Source organism: Hypanus sabinus, chromosome 6, assembly GCF_030144855.1.
Source record: "Hypanus sabinus isolate sHypSab1 chromosome 6, sHypSab1.hap1, whole genome shotgun sequence".
Taxonomy (NCBI): domain Eukaryota; kingdom Metazoa; phylum Chordata; class Chondrichthyes; order Myliobatiformes; family Dasyatidae; genus Hypanus; species Hypanus sabinus.
Genome location: NC_082711.1, coordinates 146,154,588 through 146,177,859, shown reverse-complemented (window position 1 = coordinate 146,177,859; position 23,272 = coordinate 146,154,588). Strand labels below are relative to the sequence as shown.

General features: G+C 42.5%; 1 protein-coding gene across 1 annotated transcript in view; it reads left to right on the top strand.

Annotated features, from left to right (window-relative positions):
* Positions 1-23,272, top strand: part of LOC132395938 (E3 ubiquitin-protein ligase RNF43) — a 210,906-nt gene that overhangs the window by 117,565 nt on the left and 70,069 nt on the right. The window lies entirely within an intron of this gene.

Sequence of the window (23,272 nt, the reverse complement as noted above, 5' to 3'; positions counted from 1 at the left end):
ATTACATCTACTGCTGATTAACTGTCTTCCTCATCCTTTGAAGATGAAACTCACTTCTCACCCCAGTAGGACACTAAACTCAGATCCTAGCTCACACAGCATGTCTTTTGTTCTAGATGAACCCTCTAGTTCAAGACCAAAGTTGGACCATGGACATTGAACATACTGTACAACACAGCCATGGGATGGAGGAAATGAATATTTACAGATACTGTTAGGATATCTGTCAAGAGGGCTGCTTTGTTCTGGATGATGTTGTACTTTGAGAGTGATGCATGTGTGCAGTGTGGAGAGTCAGTACATCATGCTCCTCCTGACAAGCTCAGTGGATAGTGGACACGTTATGAGATGTACAGTCCAATTGTAAAATTAGTCAGCTCCATCTTGGGACTAACCTCTGTAGTACCCAAGACATCTTCAAGGATCGGTGCTTCAGAAAGCTGAGGTCCATTGAAGTCTCCCATTCCCAGGACATGCCATCTTCACATTGTAACCATCAGGAAGGAGGTACAGAAGCCTGAAAGCACACACACAGTGATTCAGGAACAGCTTCTTCCTCTCTGCCATACGATTCCCATATGGACGTTGAACCCATGAACACTACCTCCCTTATTTTTAATATATATTATTTCTATTTTTGCACCATTTATAATCTGTTCAATATATATATTTGCTTACTGAAAGTGATTTACTTATTTTCTTCCTGTATTATCATGTATTGTATTGAACTGCTGCGCTGCTAAGTTAACAAATTTCATGGCACATGCTGATGATAATAAACCTGATTCTGCTCTCTGAACCTGAGTGACTCCCTGTAGAGAACCTGAGCTCTGTTTATATTTACAGTAGCTTATTAGCCTGACGCCAGCAAATCTGAGTTGTAGGGGGAAATTGGGAAACCTGATTGGAGACAGGGCTCAGGGAAGCCCATTGTTTATAGGTGAAATGTGCAGTCTCCACCCACATAATGCTGGAGGACAGAATCAAACCCAGGTTACTGGAGCTATTGGCAGTGTCACCGGCAGTAGTGCCACTGTGTCACTCAATGATCACTTGAAAGGATGAGATAGAGTGGATATGGAGAGAATGTTTCCAATAGTGCGGAGTCTAGGACCGGATGGCGCTGCCTCAGAATAGAAGGGTGTTCTTTTAGAACAGAGAAGAGGAGAAATATCTTTATCCAGAAGGTGGTGAATTAATGGACTTCATTACCACGGGAATATCTTACGAGTTGCAGTGCTGGCGGTAGTTAGGAAATTGTCAGGTGTTGAGACATGGAGTGATTTGAGGACAAGGGTAACAATTTAAAAATTATATTCCTTAACAACACAGTTGCAGGTCGGTGAGGTCAAGAATGATGAGTGGATGAAGCTTGGGATGTATATAGCACAGTAGGCAAGCTACTCAGAATGAGGTTGGAATAGTCAAGAGCTAAAAGCAAGGGTTTCGCCAGAGCTTGAGTTGGCATAACGGTAGACTCTCAAGTAATATTACAGAGATGACAGTAGGCAGCGCTGGTGATGACACAATCATGTGTTATAAGATATTTTTTGGGATTAAGTATGAGATCAGAGTTGTGAATGATGTGGTTAAGTTTCAGACAGCTGCTAAGGAGAGGGATCACGGTGAGGAGCAAAATCAGTGCTGTCAGTCTTCCCAGTATGTAATTGGAGAAATCTTGGTGACACTGTAATGGACGTCGGACACCTGGTCTGACTGCATAGAGATGGTGAAGAGATATAAGAGGTGTAATGAAGTATTAATTTAAACAGCTAAAGGATAGTACTTCCATTAGTGATGGGAACATGGTGATATATCTAGAGCTGCTTGCTATTTGGTTACATCATTAGAATTGATAAAGGTATAGAGAGCACTGTGTTGGGTAGCGATGCTATTTATACGTCTGCAGATGGATTGCATGCAAATACAATGTTATGTGCAAAGAATGGACGTGATTCAGCTGTTGGTATCCCCACATTATGGGAAGTGTCAGTACATTTAGCTACCAATGGGGATAATCAGGAAGGTTTGAATGACCAATTTTCCTCAGTGGAAGTGGTGGGAATAAAATGCATGATCCATTTCCATGTGTTCTTTGACATTTCATGACAAAGAAAAGTATTGGTCAGAGCTGGCTATGTTGGTGATAAGAAGAATGCTATTAGCAAATTGTTCCATTAAGCAATGCAGCTTGTCGGTGACTCACTGTGGGCACGAGAAGTCATGTATTTACCAATTCCTTAAAACTTTTCTGTCCACAAACTGATGCTTTGGTAACTACTTGGTAATCAAATCTAACTAGCGGAACAGATTCAGACAAAAAAATCTGAATCTGAAGAACCCAGACTTACAGACATCACTTACTTGGGTGGGTGCAATGGGATCAAATTGAAAGGGTCTTTCATATAATCGATTCAAGATAGTTTAATGTCATTTCCAGTAGATAAGTGTAAAGAAGAACAAAATAATTCCAACTGTGGATCTGATACAGCACAAAAAAAACACAAAAGATAAAGAACATAATAAAAAACAAAATAAATATAAATACCTAAGATAACATGGACAAAGATCGATTGTATGTCTATAAAGCGACATTAGGCTATAAATAAGGTGACTGATGGGAAATGATGAAGTAGTGGTGGCGGGGTGTGTTAGTGGGAGGAGGTGTTGATTAGCCTTACTGCTTGTGGAAATTAACTGTATTTGAGTCTGGTGATCCTAGCGTGGATGCTACGTAGCCTCTACCCTGATGGGAGTTGGACAAGTACTCCAGGAGCAGGGTGGGTGGGTCCCTTTCCCAGCACCTTTCTGTTTTTATGTCCTTGATGGCAGGTAGTTAGTGTCGGTGACACATTGGGCATCTTCGACTACGTTTTAGAGCCTTCTCGGCCGGCACAGTGCAGTTTCCGTACCAAGCAGTGATGCAATTTGGCAGGGTGTCTGTACTGCACAACTGTAGCGTGAGGTGAGAATGGAGGTCCAACCTCCAGCTCTCTTCAGCCTCCTCAGGTAGAAGAGGTGTTGGTGAGTTCTCCAGACTGTGTAGGATGAGTTTATTTATTGAGATACAGCATAGAATAGGCCCTTCCAGCCCTTCGAGCTGCATCGCCTGGCTAAATCCTGGCCTCGTCACAGGACAATTTACAATACCAATTAACCTACCAACCGGTATGTCTTTGGACAGTGGGAGGAAACCACATGATCACAGGGAAAACATACAACTCCTTACAGGCAACAGCGGGAATTGAACCCAGGTCGCTGGTACTGTAAAACATTATGTTATGGCCATGAGAGGTTCTGTGTGATGTGTACCCTCTGGAGTTTCCAGTGCTACACCGGCAATGTAATGGGGATTGTGAGTCATGCGAGTTCTTCCTGAAGTTTAAAAACTATTTCCTTCATCTTGTTGACTTTAAGGAAAAGGTTATTGGCCTACCACCTGGGCTCGAGCTCTTCCACATATGTTGTGATGAACCCCACCACTGTCATGCCATGAGCGAACTTGACCATAGGATTGCTTGGGTGTTTGGCCGTGCAGTCATGTGTGGGCAGAGTGTACAGCAGTGGGCTCAGCAAACAGCCCTGTTGACAGTGTTGGGGAGAGAGGAGCAGTCTTGCATCCTGATATCTGAGGTCTGTTTGTTAGAAAGTCCCAACACCCTGCTGCCCTGTGGCGTATTTTGACCGAGGAGTAAGGGTTTGTTCATCAAGGTCTGTGGGACAATAGACAGATACAACAAAAAAACAGACCTTTCAGTTCATAATATCCTCTCTGGCCATCACCAACCTATGTACACTTATTCTGCATTAACTCCATTTTTGTATTCTCTCCACGTTCATTACCCCCAGCCCACCAATTCTGCCAGTTGCCCCCACCGAGTGACCAATTAACTTACTTACCTGCACATCTTTGTGGTGAAGGAGGAAACCAGAATGGTCACAGAGAGAATGTGCAAACTCCATTTCAGTAGTATCCAAAGTCAGCATTAAACTCCAGTTGCTGATGCTATGAGACAGTAGCACTTGTTCTACTTATTTCATAAATTCCATAGATTTCATCGTTTTAAAAAGTTCAAAGGAAATTTTATTATCTAACTACATAGATGGCACCATATACAACCCTTAGATTCATTTTCCTGTGGGCATACTCAGCAAATCTTAGAATAATAACTACAAGAAGATCAATGAAAGATCAACCAAAGCTCTGAAGACAACAAACTGTGCAAATGGAAATATAAATAATAATAATAATATAAAGAATCCTTTAGGTGAGATTATTAGTTGTGGGAAACATCTCAATGGATGGACGAGCGAGTGTAGTTATCCCCTTCCATTCAAGAGCCTGATGGTTGAGGGGTAGGAACTGTCCTTGAACTTGGTGGTGTGATCCCTGAGACTCTTGTACCTTCTACCTGATGGTTGTAGCAAGAAAAGAGCATGGGCTGGGTGGTGAGGGGGATCTCTGATGATGGACGCTGCTTCTCTATGACAGCCTTTCATGTAGATGTTGGGAAGGTTCAGTGGTTGGGAAGATTTTACCCGTGATGCCATAGATTCGGCCCAATACCATATGTAGGATTTTCTGCTCAAATGCATTGGTGTTTCCAGCACAGAATCAGGTCCTACAGCCCATCCGATCTGTTCCAACCACAATACCTATCTATATCAGTCCTTTTTGCCTACGTTGGGCATATGATCCCTCTGTGCCCTCCCTTTCCAAGTTGCATTTATTGGACATGTCTTTGCCTATGTGGTTTAGGCCTTTATGTGACTTTTTGATGTCAGTCATCCAGCCAAAACCCACAGTGCCTGCTCCAGGACACCAAGAAAGTAAGCAAGTTTGTGCGGCTGTAACCAGCCAGACTGGGGTAACTTTGAAGAACTGCAGAGAGTGACCCATGTGAATTCTGTATCAAATTGGATACAGTGAGTGAAATAAAGGGAGGGGTTGAATGACTAAATTCAGACATTTTGTGTGTGTCACTTGGATTTACAGCAATTGCAGATTTTCTCTTGTTTGTGCTCAGAATTTAGGATACTTGATTATAAATGTGTTCAAGAAATTGCAGTGCTCTGCAGCTTCTGGAGAAGCAGGCCACTGAAGACAACAAGCAAAAGATTCTAGCATTTGGACTCATGCATAATCATCAAAAGAAGTTGTATTGTCTACTGTCAATTGTTCCTATTCATTGCAGTGAAGTCCAACCCACACACAGGTCACTCCTGATGTTCAAATCAATGTTTGCATAGCTTTGCAAAGAACTCAAAACTGAGTGCAAATGAGTTTGGTGTTTTGACTGAGAATGTAGCAAAAGCCGTCCTTTACAGAATCCAATTGCTCGGAATTGAAACAGGAAGATGAATAAGAAATAAGCCTGGCCAAATTTCCAGGCTTAACACACCACTGTTTGTATATTATTTCTGTAAACAATAAATCGTCCTGTCCCTGAAGTCCATTCTAGCAGTGATGAAGCGCTGTTTGTTCAAAATGAATCCAGTTTCTGTCTACAGACATTGAAGGGTGGTGTTGTTTTATGAAGCATTGAGTTGGCTAGTTATACTTGTTAATTGAAGGTTAGCAGCAATTGTGGGGGGGGGGGGGGGGATTCTCTCTCCAAAACAATCTCTTCCCTGTTTGGAAACTTTTGTTTTATTGTACAGGTGATAGTTAGGATGAAAAGTTTTTCTAAGATCTACGTTAGCGCTAGTGATTTGATGGCGAGGAAATGAACTTAATTTTATCATAGGCATAATTTGTTACCATAGCAAAGAATCAAATAATGTGCAACTCTTCCATGAATTGTGTGATTTACAGCCTACCTCACAACTGCAACTGGAATGCAATACAATGAGAACCTACATTTACATTAGCGCCTCAGGGTTGTCCTTCGAGGAAATTCCATGGTTTTGCAAAATGCCATAATGTAAAGCTCTCAATCTGCAAATAGTGCTCTGGCGACTTACAGCTAATTTTGTTTTCACTGGAACACTGAGCGGAACTTCCCTGCTTCTCTTGGATATAATTGTTGAGAGTTCTATACATAATCCAAAAGGCACCACCACCAGTAATGCTGCATTTCCTGCAGTACTGCACCAGAGTGCAAATTGAAGGGAGATGTGAAGTACACTGAGGTTGCTGTGTACTTGAAATATAATTCAACAGGTCCTTAATGGAGTTGCAACCTACAGCTTTCTACAAAGAAATAAGCTACTTTACTATTTCAAATAAGAGAAAATCTGCAGACGCTGGAAATCCAAGTAACACACACAAAATGCTGGAGGAGCTGAGCAGGACTGCTGAAGGGGCTCGGTCCAAAACGTTGACTGTACTCTTTTCCATAGGTGCTGCCTGGCCTGCCGAGTTCCTCCAGCATTTTGTGTGTGTAACTGTACTATTTTTTCCCATTTAATTTTTTTTATTGAGGTACAACACACGACAGGCCCTTTGAGCCATGCCGCCCACCTGATTTAACTCTAGCCTAATCACAGGACAGTTTACAATGACAAATTAACTGCCAATTAACCTACTAACCGGTACGTTTTGGACTGTAGGAGAAAACCAGAGCACCCAGAGGATGCCCACGTGGTCACAGGGAGAACGTACAAACACCTCACAGGTTGAGGCGGGAATTGAACCTGGGTCGCCTGTACTGTAAAGCGGCTAACCACTAGGCTACCGTACTGCCCCAATGTAATATGTTTTATATGTGAACCTAGTCAGTTTATTTGGCTTTGCAGCTGATCCTAGTCTTCTCCAGTTTGGAGCCACTCTGAACAGTAATTAACTGGGAAGTTCCCACCTATCCTTGTCACCTCTGTGCTGCCCTTTCACTGATTCCTGCTGACTCCACTCCTTAATCACTCTCATAAATCCACCTGAAATTTTTGCTCTCCCAAACCAATGTTTCAAGCACATGACAGATATTCCTGTGGAACTATCAGTGAGTCTGTAACCATGTGCTCTATATGTTTGTCACAGTAATCTGATCATCTTCGCCCTCTCCTTGGTGAAACACCTTCATCGTGTATTTTCCAGAGCCTTAAGTACGTGTAGTCCCTTTTAAAGTCCAAAACAACATAACAGGTCCTGGCTCTGTTCCTCAGTAAAATATCCTGGAAGAGTAGGATGTACATAGCAAAAGTAGGCATTCATAGCAAAAAGATTTGAGTACAGGAGCAGGGAGGTTCTACTGCAGTTGTACAAGGCCTTGGTGAGACCGCACCTAGAATATTATGTGCAGTTTTGGTCCCCTAATCTGAGGAAAGACATTCTTGCCATAGAGGGAGTACAGAGAAGGTTCACCAGATTGATTCCTGGGATGGCAGGACTTTCATATGAAGAAAGACTGGATCGTCTAGGCTTATACTCACTGGAATTTAGAAGATTGAGGGGGGATCTTATTGAAACATATAAAATTCTAAAGGGATTGGACAGACTAGATGCAGGAAGATTGTTTCCGATGTTGGGGAAGTCCAGAACGAAGGGTCACAGTTTAAGGATAAAGGGGAAGCCTTTTAGGACCGAGATGAGGAAAAACTTCTTCACACAGAGAGTGGTGAATCTGTGGAATTCTCTGCCACAAGAAACAGTTGAGGCCGGTTCATTGGCTATATTTAAGATGAAGTTAGATTTGGCCCTTGTGGCTAAAGGGATCGGGGGTATGGAGAGAAAGCAGGTACAGGGTTCTGAGTTGGATGATCAGCCATGATCATACTGAATGGCGGCGCAGGCTGGAAGGGCTGAAGGGCTTACTCCTGCACCTCTTTTCTATGTTTCTACTTCTGTTGCTACTCTTTCATATCTGCTAATCATTGCCAAAGTGAACAGAAGAAAGAACCAAGTGTTTACACTTTAACACAGGTAGTTGAACGTTCAGCATGAAGTGGAGGATCAGATTTCCAATCCTCTGCTCTTCTGCAGTTAGTAATTCTACACTTCGGGTATTTGTTTGGATTACTGGAACATTCACAGAAAAGAGCTTTCCTTTTAGATTCTATTCATGCCTGTTTACTGTCTCCTAATCCCCAAACACAGATACAGAGCGAAGGAATGTAAGGTGTGAAGTGGGCAGTAGTTGGAAAGTTGTTCTGGGCCAATCATTGGCCAGTTGCCTCACCATCTCTGACTTTCTCACTGAGGAGGTTCACAGTGTGTCTTTGGTCTCAATGCAATCAGTTGTTTGTAGAATCTATTTCAACCAACATATTGAAGGTGGGTATCTCAAAAATACACTTTGAAGGCTAGCAAAAATGGCAGATGGAATTTAATGCAGAAATGTGAGTGGTGTTGCTTTTTGAGGAGATTTACAGTAAATGGTAGGGCACCGAGGAGTGTGGCAGGACAGAGGGATCCAGAAATTCAGATTCATAATTCCTTGGAAGCGGCATCATAGACAGGGTCATTAAGGAAGTTTTTGGCACATGGTCATAAATCAGAGTATTGAGTACAGGAGATGTAAGAGGTTGGTGAGACCAAATTTAGAGTATTCTGTGCTGTTTTCTTCAGATACCTACAGGAAAGATATCAATAAGGTTGAAAGGTTGAAAGTGAAAATTTACAAGGATGTTGCCAGGACTTGAGGACCTGAGTTATAGGGAAAGACTGAATCGACTAGGATTTTATTCCCTAAACCATAGGAGAATGAGGGGAGGGAGATTTGATCGAGGTATACAAAATTGTGATGGGTATAGATGGGGTTAAGTACAAGGAGACTTTTTCCACTGAAATTGGGTAAGACTAGTGGTCATAGGGTAAATGTGAAAGGTGAAATATCTAAGGAGAACATAAGGGGAAGCTTCACTCAAAGGGTGGTGTGAATGTGGAATGAGCTGCCAGCAAAAGTGATGGATGTTGGTTCAATTGCAACATCTCAGAGAAGACTGGGAGGGGTATGGCTGACAGTGCTCCAGGTGCAGGTCAATGGGAAAAGGGAGAAAAACAGTTCATTACAGACGAGATGGACCAAAGGGGCTGTTTCTATGTTGTGGTGCCTCATGATTCTCTGACTCTAAATGGTTCTCTTTTGCGTTTGGAATAAAGTCTTTTTCAGGCAGGCTTTGTGGTGTGTCACTGCAATATAGTCTGTTACAAAGGAGGTGTGTGTGTGTCATTGGGCATTATCACTGATTCAATCATAAGAGTGATAACTAGATAACTGTTTATATACATAAAGGTGAAGGATTGTTGATGGGAATTGAGAGTGTTTGTAGCAGTGAGGGAGAGTGTTTGTGTGTAAGATTGAGAACTTGGAGATACAATGGCCTAGATATTCATTTTCAGAACTTGAGGAAAGAAAAACAATGTTTAACCTGAGATAGAATAATATTATGTACATTTCTGGAACTTTCACTGCCTGACGTGAAATTCAGTTCCTGTCTCTGTTAAGTTTAGGAAGTATTCCACTGCTGAACTCTGTCAAATGATGTCAGTGATGGTACACTACCCAAAATTCACCTGATGTTAAAAGATTATGGTTTTTGTTTGCTGAACAACCAATCAGATTTTACTAATGCATTTTTCTTCCATGAATCAACACTATTTTGAAAGGTTGTCATTCAAACTAATCAGTCAACCACACTGAGATTTGTGAGTTCCTCTGGACTCACATGTGCGTGGTCTGCTTTACCCATGGAGGTCAGTGTCACAGTCGCACTCAACTGTTATTGCTTATTTCCACATTTCTCATAGTTGTGGCGTTGGAGGGGTCACTCAATCTCCATTCTCCAGCAGAGCTTTCAGCCATTTTCAAATATCCGACAGATCAACTCGCTGGAGTGTTCACTGAGATCTTTAACTTCTTGTTTTGACAGTCTGAGGTACCTACCTGCTTCAAGCAGACTTCACTTACACCACTGCTGAAAAAGAACATGATAACCTACCTCAAAGACTACCGTGCAGTAGTACTTACATCCACAGCGATTATGTGCTTTGAGAGGCTGGTGGTAAAAAAATATCAACTTCTACCAGAGAAGCAGCTTGAATCCACTCCAATTTGCCTACCGGAGCAACAGGTCCACAGTAGATGCCATCTAATTGGCTCTTCATTCAACCCTGGAACATTTGGACAGCAAAGGTGTATACATCAGGATGCTGTCTCTTGAGTACTGCTAAGCATTCAATACCATCAGCCCATCAAAACTAATCAATAAGCTTCAAGACCTTGGCCTCAATACTTCCTCGTGCAATTGGATCCTTGATTTCCTCACTTGCAGACCCCATTCAGTTTAGCAACAACATCTACAGGATCTCCATCAGCACGTGTACACAATAAGGCTGAGTGCTCAGCTCCCTCCTTTGTTTGCTTTACACTTATGACTGTGTGGCTAAGCACAACTTCAATGCCATATTTATGTTTGTTGATGACATTACTGTTGTAGGCCAAATCAAAGGTGGTGATGAATCAGCACGTAGGAGGGAGATTGAAAATTTGGCTGAGTAGTACCACGGCAACAACCTCTTTCTCAATATCAGCAAGACCAAAGTGCTGATTATTGATTTCAAGCAGAGGAAACCAGAGGTCTTCGAGCAAGTCCTCATGGAGGATCAGAAGTGGAGAGGGTCAGCACTTTAAATTCCTTAGTGTTATCATTTCAGAGGACCTGTCCTGGGCCCAGCATGTAAATCCAATTACGAAGGAAGCACGACAGCGTTTCTACTTCCTAAAAGCAATTGCGAAGATTCGGCATGACATTGAAAACCTTGGCGAACTTCTATGGATGTGCGTTGGAGAGTCTATTAACTGATAGCCTGATATGGAAGCACCAATATCTTGGAATGGAAATGCTGACACGAAGTAGTGAATATGGCCTTGTCCATCACAGGTAAAGCCCTCCCACCACTGAGCACATCTATATGAAGCACTGTCAAATGAAAGCAGCATTTATCATCAGGGACCCCCACCATCTGGGTCATGCTCTCTTCTCACTGCTGCTATCAGGAAAAAGTTGCAGGAGCCTGGTTCAGAAATTCACACCACCAGGTTCAGAAACACCCCTCAGCCATCAGGCACTTGACACAAAGGGGATAACTTCACTTGCCCCCATCATTGAAATGTTTGCACAACCTATGGACTCACTTTCAAGGACTCTTCATCTCATGTCCTTGATATTAATTGCTTATTTATTTATTTGTTGTTATGCCTTTCTTTTTGTACTTTTGCTGTTTGTGATCTTTTGCACACTGGTTGAACGCCCAAGTTGGTGCGGTCTTTCATTGATTGTATTATGGTTATTATTCAAAATGGATTAATGGATTAACGCAGAAGAAAATGAATCTCGGTGTTGTATATGTTGATACTTATGCACCTTGATAGTAAATTTACTTTGAACTTTGCAGTAGGTTCAGCAGCATACGGATTTCTACTCACAAAGGGTTTCCACAAAGTGGAGCGACTCATAGACTGTATATGTAGCATTATTCCTTAAAAGACCCACCTGGAAATGGTCTCTGAACAAAGTAGCCTCCCACAACCATTTCAAAAAACTCCTCCGGTGAAGATGTCTCCTTCAGCAACCATTGTGAGCACTCTCCATCCCTTTTCCCAGCATAATGGCATCTACGTAGGTTCCAACCAGTAGCACTAATTAGCTACAAGAATGCTGCTTGCATTGCTGCATGTGTTCCATGTTGCATCTGCAGGACTAAATACAGACACCTGCGAGATCTGTGAACAGTGAAGCTCAACTGGCAAAGGACAACAAGATACAGGGAAACTCAAGAATGCTTTTCTGGAGATCTTGCAAGTGAACCTCTTGATCTTTCTGGGACTTTTAGAATCACACGTGAAGATTTTTTAAATGCCGCTAACATATGATAAAATAATTTCCATAATATCCTATTTTAACAAAACCTTTGAATGGTTGTTGTTGATGCTAGTGCCCCCTGCAGGCTGATATAAGAGGCACTCCAACTGCTGGTCATACAGCATTTGTTGATGCTTTGGTGTGCAAGCTAGGGTTTTTATGATCTAGAGAATATTAAGATCTTTTTCCTAGTCCCACTGATGCAATAAGAAAATTTGGGCAATTGGAGACAATAATGTGCTTCTTGCATGCATGAATCTAATCCTATAGGTTGAGGATTGTAGGATTATAAGGAACAATTGTAAAATGAGATAGGTGCAGTTTTGTATTGACAATTGGTGAGTTGTACTTCAAGGACAAATCTAGTATTGTAACGTGCATTAAAACTCTCACTATAGTTGCAGTAAGATGTATTGGAGGTGAAATGTTCATGCTGGCTGCACTTCACCTGTTAAAAGGTGCAGCCTATATAGACATTAGATATTTTGTCTTTCTTTAACTAAATTTCCAGAGAGAGTACCTTACATTTATTTTTTTACTTCATTTAGAGATGCAGCACGGACAGGCCCTTCCGGCCCAGCAAGCAACCACACTAGCCTAATCACGGGACAATTTACAGTAACCGATTATCCTACTAATCAGTACGTCTTTGCACTGCGGTGGGAAACCGGAGCACCTGGAGGAAACCCATTCGGTTCATGGGGAGAACATACAGACTCATTACAGATGGTGCTGGAATTGAACTCTGAACTCCGGAGTGCCCTGAGCTGTAAAAACAGCGCGATAACCACTACACTACTGTGGATCCCATTAGAGCGCAATTTAAGTATTACCACACTTTTATTTAAATGTATGTGACAATATGTTAAGTAAGCTTGGCTGGGAGTTTCATCCTATCTCCCTTCTACACGTTTTCCCTTTATTTGGGATGAAGTGTTAATTTAACTGGTTTAACTACTTACAGCTTTGAAATTGCCTTTTTGAGTTGAGTATAATTTGTTGACATTTGGAGGAGCCGGTTCGGGAGGCTGCAGCACAACACATGCTGCCTCGACACCCAAAGTACTGGGCTTAATCCTGACTCCTTTCCCCCTGTGCTCAGTGTGTGGAGTTGTATGCATTATGCAATGGCCAACTTAATGCTCGGAAGATCCAAGAAAATAATTAATATGAATGACCAGTGGACCGGCATGCTTTTAGACCTTTCCTTGATAATTGAGGGGTAATAATCTGGCGGTGTGGGTCCTTAGGCACCTTTATCATCTTCCTGGTTACAGCAGTGAGAAGAGAGCATGGCCTGGAAAATAGGGGTCTTTGATCATGGATGCTGCTTTACTGTGACAGCATTCTGTGTAGATGTGCTCAGTGCTGGGAAGGGCTTTACCCATGAAGGACTGGGCCATATCCACTGCTTTTTCTAGGATTTTTCATACAAGGGCCCTGGTGTTCCCATACCAGGCTGTGATACAACCAGTCAACATACTTTCCACCACACATCTATAGAAGTCTGTCAGTGTTTTGGATGACGTGCAGAATCTTAGTAAACTTTTAAGAAAGTAAAGGCACTGCTGAGCTTCCTTCGTAATGGCACTTGCATGCTGGACTCTCTCCACCTCAGATCCCCAAATGGGAATTGGCTCATGGACCTCAGGTTTCCTCTTTCTGAAGTTAATAATCAGCTCCTTGGCCTTGCAGACATGAGTGAGAGGTTGTGGTTCAGACACCACTCAGCCGGATTTGCAATCTCCCTCTTATATGATGGTTCGTCACCACCTTTGATTTGGTCAATGACTGGTGTCATCAGCAAGCTTAAATATGTCATTGGTGATGTCCAGCTCTCTTCAGTCTTCTCAGAAAGTAGAGACGTCAATGACTTAATCTGATTGCGTAAAATGTCTTCAGGGACCATGGGAGGTTATGCAAGAAGTGCACCCCCAAGGAGTTTGGAAGTGCTTGTAGTTTCCACTGCTGTGCCGCCAATGTAAAGAGAGATATGAATGGTATGGGTTCTCTTGAAGTCGATAGTCATCTCCTTTGTCTTGTTGACATTAAGGAAGAGGTTATTTGCCTGAGATCAGGCCTCGAGCCTGTTCAACTCCTCACTGTAGGCTGTTTTATCATTGTTAGTGATGAGCTCCAACACTGTTGTGCCATCGGCGAACTTGACAATGTGATTACTCAGATGTTTGGCCCTGCAGTCATGTGTGAGCAGAGTGTATGGCAATGTGTTTAGCACACAGGCCTGGGGGGCACCCATGTTGAGGATGATGGGGAGTGCCTAGACAATAGGTCATTGAAATTGTGTACTTCAGTTTTCCCAAATCAGCAATATAATAGTGATTATATTTATTGCACTTATATAGGTTGGTAAATGTTTTAGACTTTGTAAGGCTAAACAGGTTCTGTGACTATTTTTATCTCTGCTGGCTGAAAGCCAGGAATATAGACCTCCTGACCACATGACATTAGACTTTACATTTTGGGGTTTGAAGATTTTATTTGCCAAAGTAGCTAACAAATTCCTTATTATTTGTAGTTTATGGGGAAACAATATCAAAGCATAGCTCTTTATTTCAATCATCTTTGGTGCCTTTTTTCAACTATGGAAAACTTTTAAACATTAAGGTGTAAAAGCAATTTTCAAATGTTTTACATGGAAATAATCTAAAAGGCATACCAGTCTGCTGGTCATTCATATTAATTATTTTCTTGCATCTTCCCCGCATAGGTCAGCCATGGCATAATGCATTGTAACTGTTTTCTTTGCACTACTTTGAAGTCTCACTGAGGATTTGATAAGATGGTATGAAAGTGAGAAGATGGTGGTCTTTCCTTCCTCGTCATGTACCCAGAGACTGACAAAGTTGAGTGTAATCATCAGTGACCAGCAAGGGACCAGAGCAAGAAATGTCCTCTTCCATTTAGAACCATGTAGTCTTGATTTGTTTTGGGGATTGGGATGACTGTTGTATATGAACACATTGATTGTGCAATTGCTTTGAGAATGCATAGGCTATGGCTGTTCGTCCTGACACAAATCAGGTTGCAAGTGCCTTTACAAAGCCCATCAATGTCTCCTGTCACCCTTGTGTATAATAGCTGATGATTGTTAGTATCAGCCTGGCCCATTTCCCTATCCACCTTTGGACTGCTTTTGTGAAATGCATTTTTATTTATCTAGCACTGATAATTTAGAACCATACCCAGTTCCAGAAACTCTCCAGTGTTTTTTTTAGCTGGAATTAGTTTGTTATTTATTGACTGAGATGTAGTGCAGAACAGGCCCTTCAAGCTGTGCTGCCCAGCCATCCCCAATTAACCATAGCCTGATCATGGGACAATTTACAATGATCAATTAACCTACCAACCGTACGTCTTTGGACTGTGGGAGGAAACAAGAACTCCCAGAGGAAACTCACATGGACACAGGGAGAACATACAAACTCCTTACAGGCAGTGGCAGGAACTTAACTCAGGTTGCTGATATCAGTTGGTGATTGTTTTTACAATTTTTAGAATCTTCAAGGAACAAACCAAAGAAGCATCACCCATCCTCAATTCACTAATCATTTTCTGGACTCTATTTCAGTTCTTTTCCTTCTCACCTATATGCTAGCTATCTCCCCTCTCCACTCTCAGTCATCATACAAGGATTTGACCTGAAATATCAACCACATCCCAGCCCAACACCACTGATGCTACTGGACCCACTGACTTCCTCCAGCAGGTTGTTTGCTGCTCCAGATTCCAGCGTCTACAGTTTCTTGTCTCTACACTAAACCAGACAGAAGACTAGCAAACTACGGCTGCCAAAATTTGGCTAAAGAGTGGCCAATGCATTCCTCTCTCATTCATAATGAATTCTTATTATTAGCTAAGTTTTGCAATTTGGAGCAAAGCGTCAAGATTTTCTGGAAAGAAAATAGTGAAGATGAGTCAGATACTGCCGTGGGTAGATGAAATCTTACATATCAACCAAAGAAGCCTTAGTTTATTATCAAGTCCAAGAAGAAGTATGTCTAGCAAAAGAATACCTCTTCAGCAATGCACTGAAATAACAGACTGATTTATGTGCCTCGATCTCCAGAGCAGAATAGTATTGGTCCTGGGCACAAAAAAGGTTTGGATTCCCTGCCTCTGCCCGAGAGTGAGGCTTGTATTAGGAAGAAATGTTTCCTCAATGTTAAGGCAGCACCATTCAAAGAAGCAGATGTTTAGAAAGTTTATAAGGTCCTGTGCAGTGACAGCAGAATAGATTACTCCAACTGGTGCAGTCCAGTGGGAGAATAGAAGCTATCCCTTCCTGCTGGTTTAGTAGCAAAGCAGTGATGCATGGGTAACAAAGGCACTGGGTAACAAAGGCACCCCACTTCTTTGTGGCATAGCCCAAGTAGAACAGAATGGATTATGGCCCATAGTCAATGATGCTGTCGTCTACCTGCTGAAAAGAGCCTGCTCCCATTTGGATAAGCAGGGCAGCACTGTGAGGATCATGCCTTCAATACCATATAGCCCTTATTGCGGGGGGAATACCTCCGTTCAATACAAGTTGGCACTTCCATCGATAATGGACTACCTGACCGGCTGATCACAGATTGTGCAACTTCAGAGCTGTGTGTCAGACATGGCTATAAGCAGCACTGGGACCCCTCAGGGGACTGTATTAGCTCTCTTCCTGTTTACCCTGTATATCTCTGACTTTAGATACAACACTGAGTCATGTCATCTGCAGAAATTCTCTGATAACTCAGCAATAGTTAGGTGTATAAAGGGAGGACGGGAGGATGAATACAGGGCCCTGGTGGAGGACTTTCTCAGTGCAAGCTGAATTATCTGCAGCTCAACGTTAGCAAGACAAAGGAGATGGTTGTGAACTTTAAGAAGACTAAGCCTACACTGCTCCCTGTTACTACTGATGGTGAGGATGTGGATGTGATAAGGACCTACAAGGATTGGGGGGGTGTACCTGGATGACAGATTTGGGTGGAACACCATCAAAGAGGCTGTGTACAAGAAGAGCCAGAGCCGCCTCTATTTCCTGAGGAGACTGAGGTCGCTCGGAGTATACAGGCCTCTCCTTCACATGTTCTACCAGTCCGTTGTTGTCAGTGCAATCTTCTATGCAGTGGTGTGCTGGGGCAATGGCATCAACACGGGTGATGCCAACAGGCTCAATAAACTGATTAGAAAGGCTAGCTCTGTTGCAGGAGTCAACCTATAGCTGAGGAATTGATAATCCCCTCCTGTTTGAGGTAACATTTTTTATTCTTTCTTACTTCTCTTCTAATATTCGTATACCTGTGCACTTGTAATGTGACTGTGACGTTGGAATTTCCTTTGGGATCAATAAATTATCTATCTATAATGCTGAGAGAGTACAGTAAACCAATGATTTAGACAATACGTTATCTCACTGCTACTTTAGGACAACTTGCATTTACTATGGCATTGTTTAGTAAAATGTTCCAAGTGGCTTTGAAGGAGCACTATCGTGCAGCATTGGAAACTGACAAAACATTGTCAAAGAATTAGGTTTTAAGGAATCACTCACATAACTAGACATGTAAAAACACATGTTTAGTTACATGTTAACAGTCACCGTTTACGATGCAATGAAGCACTGCTGTCGCAGACATAAGAACAGCCATCGTGTAGATTGCCAAATATCTTTTGAGATACTCAGTGCCTCCCAGAGAGTTGAGATGTGCCGAGTCTGTCGTGCAGGCTGAGATCCTGTAAACCATCTTTACGATACTAAGAATGAGATTGAGCATCGGCATGTGCCCAGCTGGCAATAGATGAACAGAGATGAAAGCAAAGTCCCGCAACACAGTAATCATTCCTGCGCACAAACAGGAAGATGCAAGTTACATTTCAATTACACTTTTCCTTTGATTTGATTCCAAGTGCAGTTTAATTTTTAATCAAGTTACCATATTGCTTGGAGTATGACCTGCTTATCACCTCCTCAAATACAACATTCACAGAAGAGCTCATGTTACAGCAGTGCAGTCTGGGTACTCTGGTGTTTGAAGATTGCCTTATGGTGAGAACGGAAAGGTCCGGGTACAATGCCCCATTTGTATACAATCCTTCTGCAGCTGAAACAGATGCCAGCTGGAACATCTCGTCTCCACGGATGAAATTCAATGAAGTGCAAGGCTAGTGAGAACAAAAAGGGAGTTTGGATTTCACAGTCAATAAAACTTCAGAAGTTTCATCATTGCCTTGAACACGTTTCCTGCGTTACTGCGGCAACTGCTGACTGAATATGAAAAAGGAGCCACTATAGACAAAGTGGCCTAGCTCCAAAAGTGAGAGTGATGGATTCTTGGTCAGAGAAGATGGTAACTGCGGCAGGGAGTTAGTGTATTCTTGTTCAGAGAGGATGAGAGATCCAGGAAGAGGGTGACCAGAACTGATCAGGGTAGATGGGGCTACACCAAGAAAGCAATCCACTTTCATCTAGATGTGGGTGCCGGGATAGGTGGGTAATTCATTCATAGATTTGGAAGACACATTAAGTGGATATTTTGTGAGTGATTGTGCTCCGTTTCACATAGAATTTGCCAAGCTCTGCATCCTTTGACCAAATGCACAGGTTACAGGCTGTTGTAAAATATGTGTGCCAATGATTAGCTCATTCTAATTAAGGAAGTACTATGCTGCATCAGGATAAAAGTGAAATATGTGGTATGTCAGGGAATCATATATAATGGAAAACAGGGTATCAAATGAATTTGAGAACATTTTGTTTTGACTGTTCAAAGGCTGGTGTGGTGTGTACTCTGTTCAGGCTTGGCTGCCTAAGAGCAAATTGTCTCCTTTACTCAGTTACATTTCTGAGTAGGCAGACTCAGTATCTTTGGAGGTTTTGTGGACTTACTTCCTTCATCTTTTCATCACATTTTAAGTGGAATATATCTGCAAATGACCAAATTAGTTCTGCTGTTCCAGGCATTGTACTTGGCATGGGTTGCATCATCCCAGAATACCAGGAAGCTTCCCCTTTTGTTACTCTGGACGGAAATTGGGTTCAATCAGTAATGATTCCTGACAGTAATAATTCCATGTTCACCCCTAACCTTTTTTTGGCTTTTGATTTGAAGACTGGTACTGCTGCTTGTGACAATGATCTCGCTCATTTTCTAAATCCCTAATTACTTTGCTGGCCACATAAATAGCATTCTGGATTCTCCCTCTGTCCCTTAACCTTGCATAGATCTAATCTACTTTGGGATGGAACTCAATGCATTTTATCTTCCCAGAAAGACATTTTGTTCCCAGCTAGTTTGTCTTTCCCTGGTGCAGTGTAGCTTTAAGTTAACATGACTGCTACCAGATTCTATATCTATATTCCCTTAACATTGATATTAACTGCCATTATCAGAGCACTGTCACTTGCCGGTTGACTAAAGACTGCCTGGTTTGCTGGTAGTTTGGAGTTGACCTTTCTAATTCTACAGTTTTGCTTGGAGATCAGTATTTCTGTTTTGAAACTTGCCTGGCAAAGGCCAGGGATTGAAGAGCCTTCTGAGTTGCAGTACAGACTACAGGAAAACCACTGAGAAGAAAACACCAGTTGGAAATATAAAGCATAAGTAAGTCAGGTTGAAAGGGCTATGTTGGGTAGACAGATTTGCGGATTGAACACAAGCTATAGGCTACCAGGTATTGCAAGTGCTGCTGGGAAGTCTGCACCCTAATTCTGCAAGACAGGCCCTTTCCTAGCACCAACAAGAAATTCTTATCTGTGTGCTTAAATAGCAACTGTTTGGTATTTATTTTATCCACTTTAAGACCAAAGGTGACTTTTGATAAGTGGCTTAAATTAGCGTTAAAGCAATTGAGGGGCTGTGATGAAGGATTTACTAAGGATAGGTAGTAGCATGGGTAGAAGATTGGCTAACTGGCAGAGAGTGGGAATAAAGGTGGTCTTTTCTGGTTGGCTGTTGGTGGCTAGTGGTGTTCCTTGAGGTCGGTGTTGGGTCTGCTACTTTTCACTTTTATTTTTTAATGATGTGAGATGATGGAATTGATGACTTTGTGGCCAAGTTTGCAAATGATACAATGATAGGTGGAGGGGCTGGTAGTGTTGAAGAAGCAGGGAGTGTGCAGAAGAACTTGATGAGATTCGGAGAATGGGCAAAGAAGTGGCAGATGGAATATAGTATAGGAAAGTGTATGGTCAAGCACTTAGGTAGAAGGAATAAAGGCATAGACTATTTTCTAAATGGAGAGTGAATTCAGAAATGGGAGGTACAAAGGGACTTGGGGGTCCTAGTGCAGGATTCTCTAAAGATTAACTTGCATATTGAGTCACTAGTGAAGAAGGTAAATGCAATATAGCATCATTTTGAGAGGACTAGAATATAAAAGCAAGGATGTAACATTGAGGCTTAATAAGTCATTGGCCAGACCACATTTAGAGTATTGTGAGTAATTTTGGAACTTGTATCAAAGGACTGATGTGCTGACGTTGGTGAGGGTCCAGAAGACATTTACAAGAAGGATCCCAGGGATGAAAGGGTTAACGTATGAGGAGCATTTGATGGCTCTGAGCCTGTACTCGCTGGAGTTTAAAAGGATGATGGGGACTCTCATTGAAACATGCCAAATATTGGAAGGCTTGGATAGAGTGAATGTACAGAAGATGTTTCCATTTGAGGGAGAGTTTTGGACCAGAGTGCACAGCCTCAGAATTAAAGAGCATCCCTTTAGAACAAAACTGAGGAGGAATTTCTTTAGCCAAAGGGTGGCAAATCTGTGGAACTTATGGCCACAGACAGCTGTAGAAGTCACGTCGTTGGATATACTTGAAGCAGAGGTTGATTGGTTTTTGATTAGTAAGGATGTCAAAGGCAAGAAGGCAGGGAATGGGGTTGAGATGGAAAAATAGACCGGTCATGATCAAATGAAGGACTCTAATGGATGAGATGACCTAATTCTACTTCTATGTCTTATGGTTTGAATTTTCTCTGTTGTTAATTATTTGGAGGATGGAGTTCCTGAAATGCCAGGCACTGGCTTTCTAAAGCCCAATGAAAACTGAGTACTCATTCTAAGGAGACCTGGCCTCAGTGAATTCACCTTATTCAAACATTACAGCCATTCACTTCTGGGCTGCAGTATAGTACAGTTGCATTTTAACTCAAAATGTAATTTTTCCTACCAAAACATTGACCAACCCTGGGTCTGCATTGTCCCAGATTAATGGTTAATGGCATCTTCATTCTGAATCCAGAAGGAAAGGCTTCATCACAAGGAAACCTTTACAGATTTTCATGTTGTTATTATTAGAGGAGTTTGAAAAGTCATGGGTTACCAAGCTCATTTGAATGGATAGTCACTTTATTATCCAGTGACACAGTACCATCGGCAGTCATTGCCTGTGTGATTTACTGCTCTCTATGTCTAAGTTTAGGCCATAAGCAAAGAAGCCCATTTTGGAATTAAACAAACAGAATTCATTATTCTTTATCCCAAGTAGAATTGTAGTGGATAACACTTTACCATTTTATTCAACACTTCAAAGTGTGTTTTATTTTCTTTCAGTTTTATGCTTGCATACTTTGGAATCTTTGGAATCATTGTTTACATGTTCTGGAGATTTCCCTTCGTCTTGTATAGAGTCATAGAAAAATACAGCACAGAAATGGGATCTCCGGCCCATCTAGTCCATGCCAAAACCATTTAAGCTTCCTACTCCCATCAACAGGCATCAGGACCCCTGCCATCCGTGTACCTATCCAAACTTTGCTTAAAATGTTACAGCCGAGCTTGCATGTTCCACCTGTGCTCTCACGGCTTTCTGAGTGAAGAAGTTTACCCTCATGTTCCCCTTTACTGCTTTCATCTTTAACCCATGACCATGTAGTCTCACCCAAACTCAGTGGTAAATGCCTGCTTGCATTAACCTTATCTATACCCCTCATAATTTTGTGTTCCTCTATCAAATCTCCTCTCAATCTTCTACATTCCAAGGAATGAAGTCCTAACCTAGTCAATCTTTTCATATAACTCAGTTCCTCCAGAACTGGTAACATCCTTGTAAGTTTTCTCAGTGCTCTTTCGGCCTTATTTACACGTTTCCTGTAGGAAGGTATCTCTCTAGGGTAGTGGTCACCAACCTTTTTGAGCCCAAGATCCCTTACCTTGGCCTTAGTGAAAGGCAAGATCGACTCCAAATCGATTAGTTACACGCATGCGCACCGGAGCAGAAAAGACCAGAAGTAGAAATAATGTATGAACACCAGGGGTCACCACCCTTTTTTTTTTGCACAGTGGACTGGTTTAATATTGACAATATTCTTACGGACCGGCTGACAAGGGGTGGGGGTGGGGTGGTGGGGGTGTTAAACGCGACCGGAATACAGCGAAACTTGAAGCAGGTTCCTTATGTCCAGTCTATTCCACAATTTAGTTTACGTGGCTCTCAGCTGCTGTCCAGCTTGCTCACGTTTTTTCTGCTGGAAAAAAAACTCAACGGGTTTGTCTTTAAGTGCAGGGTGCTTGGACTCGAGCAGTTTTGAGGGCTCCATTGCCTCATTAGACAGCCTCCGGCCCGAGCTCCAACCTCCCACCCGCCTGCCGCCAGCCGCCTTGGCCAGATGCGGCTGTTCCCATACCGAGGCAGCGGCAGTCGCAGTCTGGAGAGAGCGACCGGCCAAGCGAGGAGTGCGACAGGGCGCATGTCTGCCCCCCTTGTATGATCTATCGGCCGACAAAAGTTTGTTTCAGTAGATCGCAGCGAGGTAGCTGCTCTGCTGCTTATGAAACCCTGAGCCCGAATTAGGTCGTCTGTGAATATTTTAGCACCGGGTTCTCCACGAACATTCGGTGTGCTAAACAGGTTTAGAGGCAGCGCCCATCTGCCCGTGCTCCAAGCCAGTAGCAACAGCACTTCTCGCCAGCCGCTCGAAGCGGCCGGTTACCCGAGGCCAACCAGTGATCCCTGACATGCTTGGGTAATGACCTCTCGTGGGTTCAAGTTCAACAGTGGGCATGACAGGGAATGAGGAAAGGTGCAGCTGACTCGTATCATTTCCTTGCAGCCCGGTGGTTGGGGACACTAAAGTACACTGTAGTGCATGTCGGGGGAGCTACACACATGCACACTGGGCAGAAAGAACGGAACTAAAACCCCACAACCCGGAAACAATCTCTCAACAGTATTTGTGTATTTATTTTTCATACTTTTTTTAGGAATCTACTGGGAAAGTCTCAAGGATCGACTAGTCGATCGCGATCAATGGGTTAGCGACCACTTCTCTAGGGAGAAGTCAGTCTTAATTGCAGATGATGTGTTTATAGAAGCATCCTTGTACAAGATTGGATATTGTCGGTAAAGATCTGTTAATCCAGACCTCAGACTGCCTTCCAATTAACAATTAATTTGCTGAGCAAGATAATGCAACAAGAGTGACTGTCTGAATCCTATGCCAGGAACCAACAAAACTTGTAAAATAAA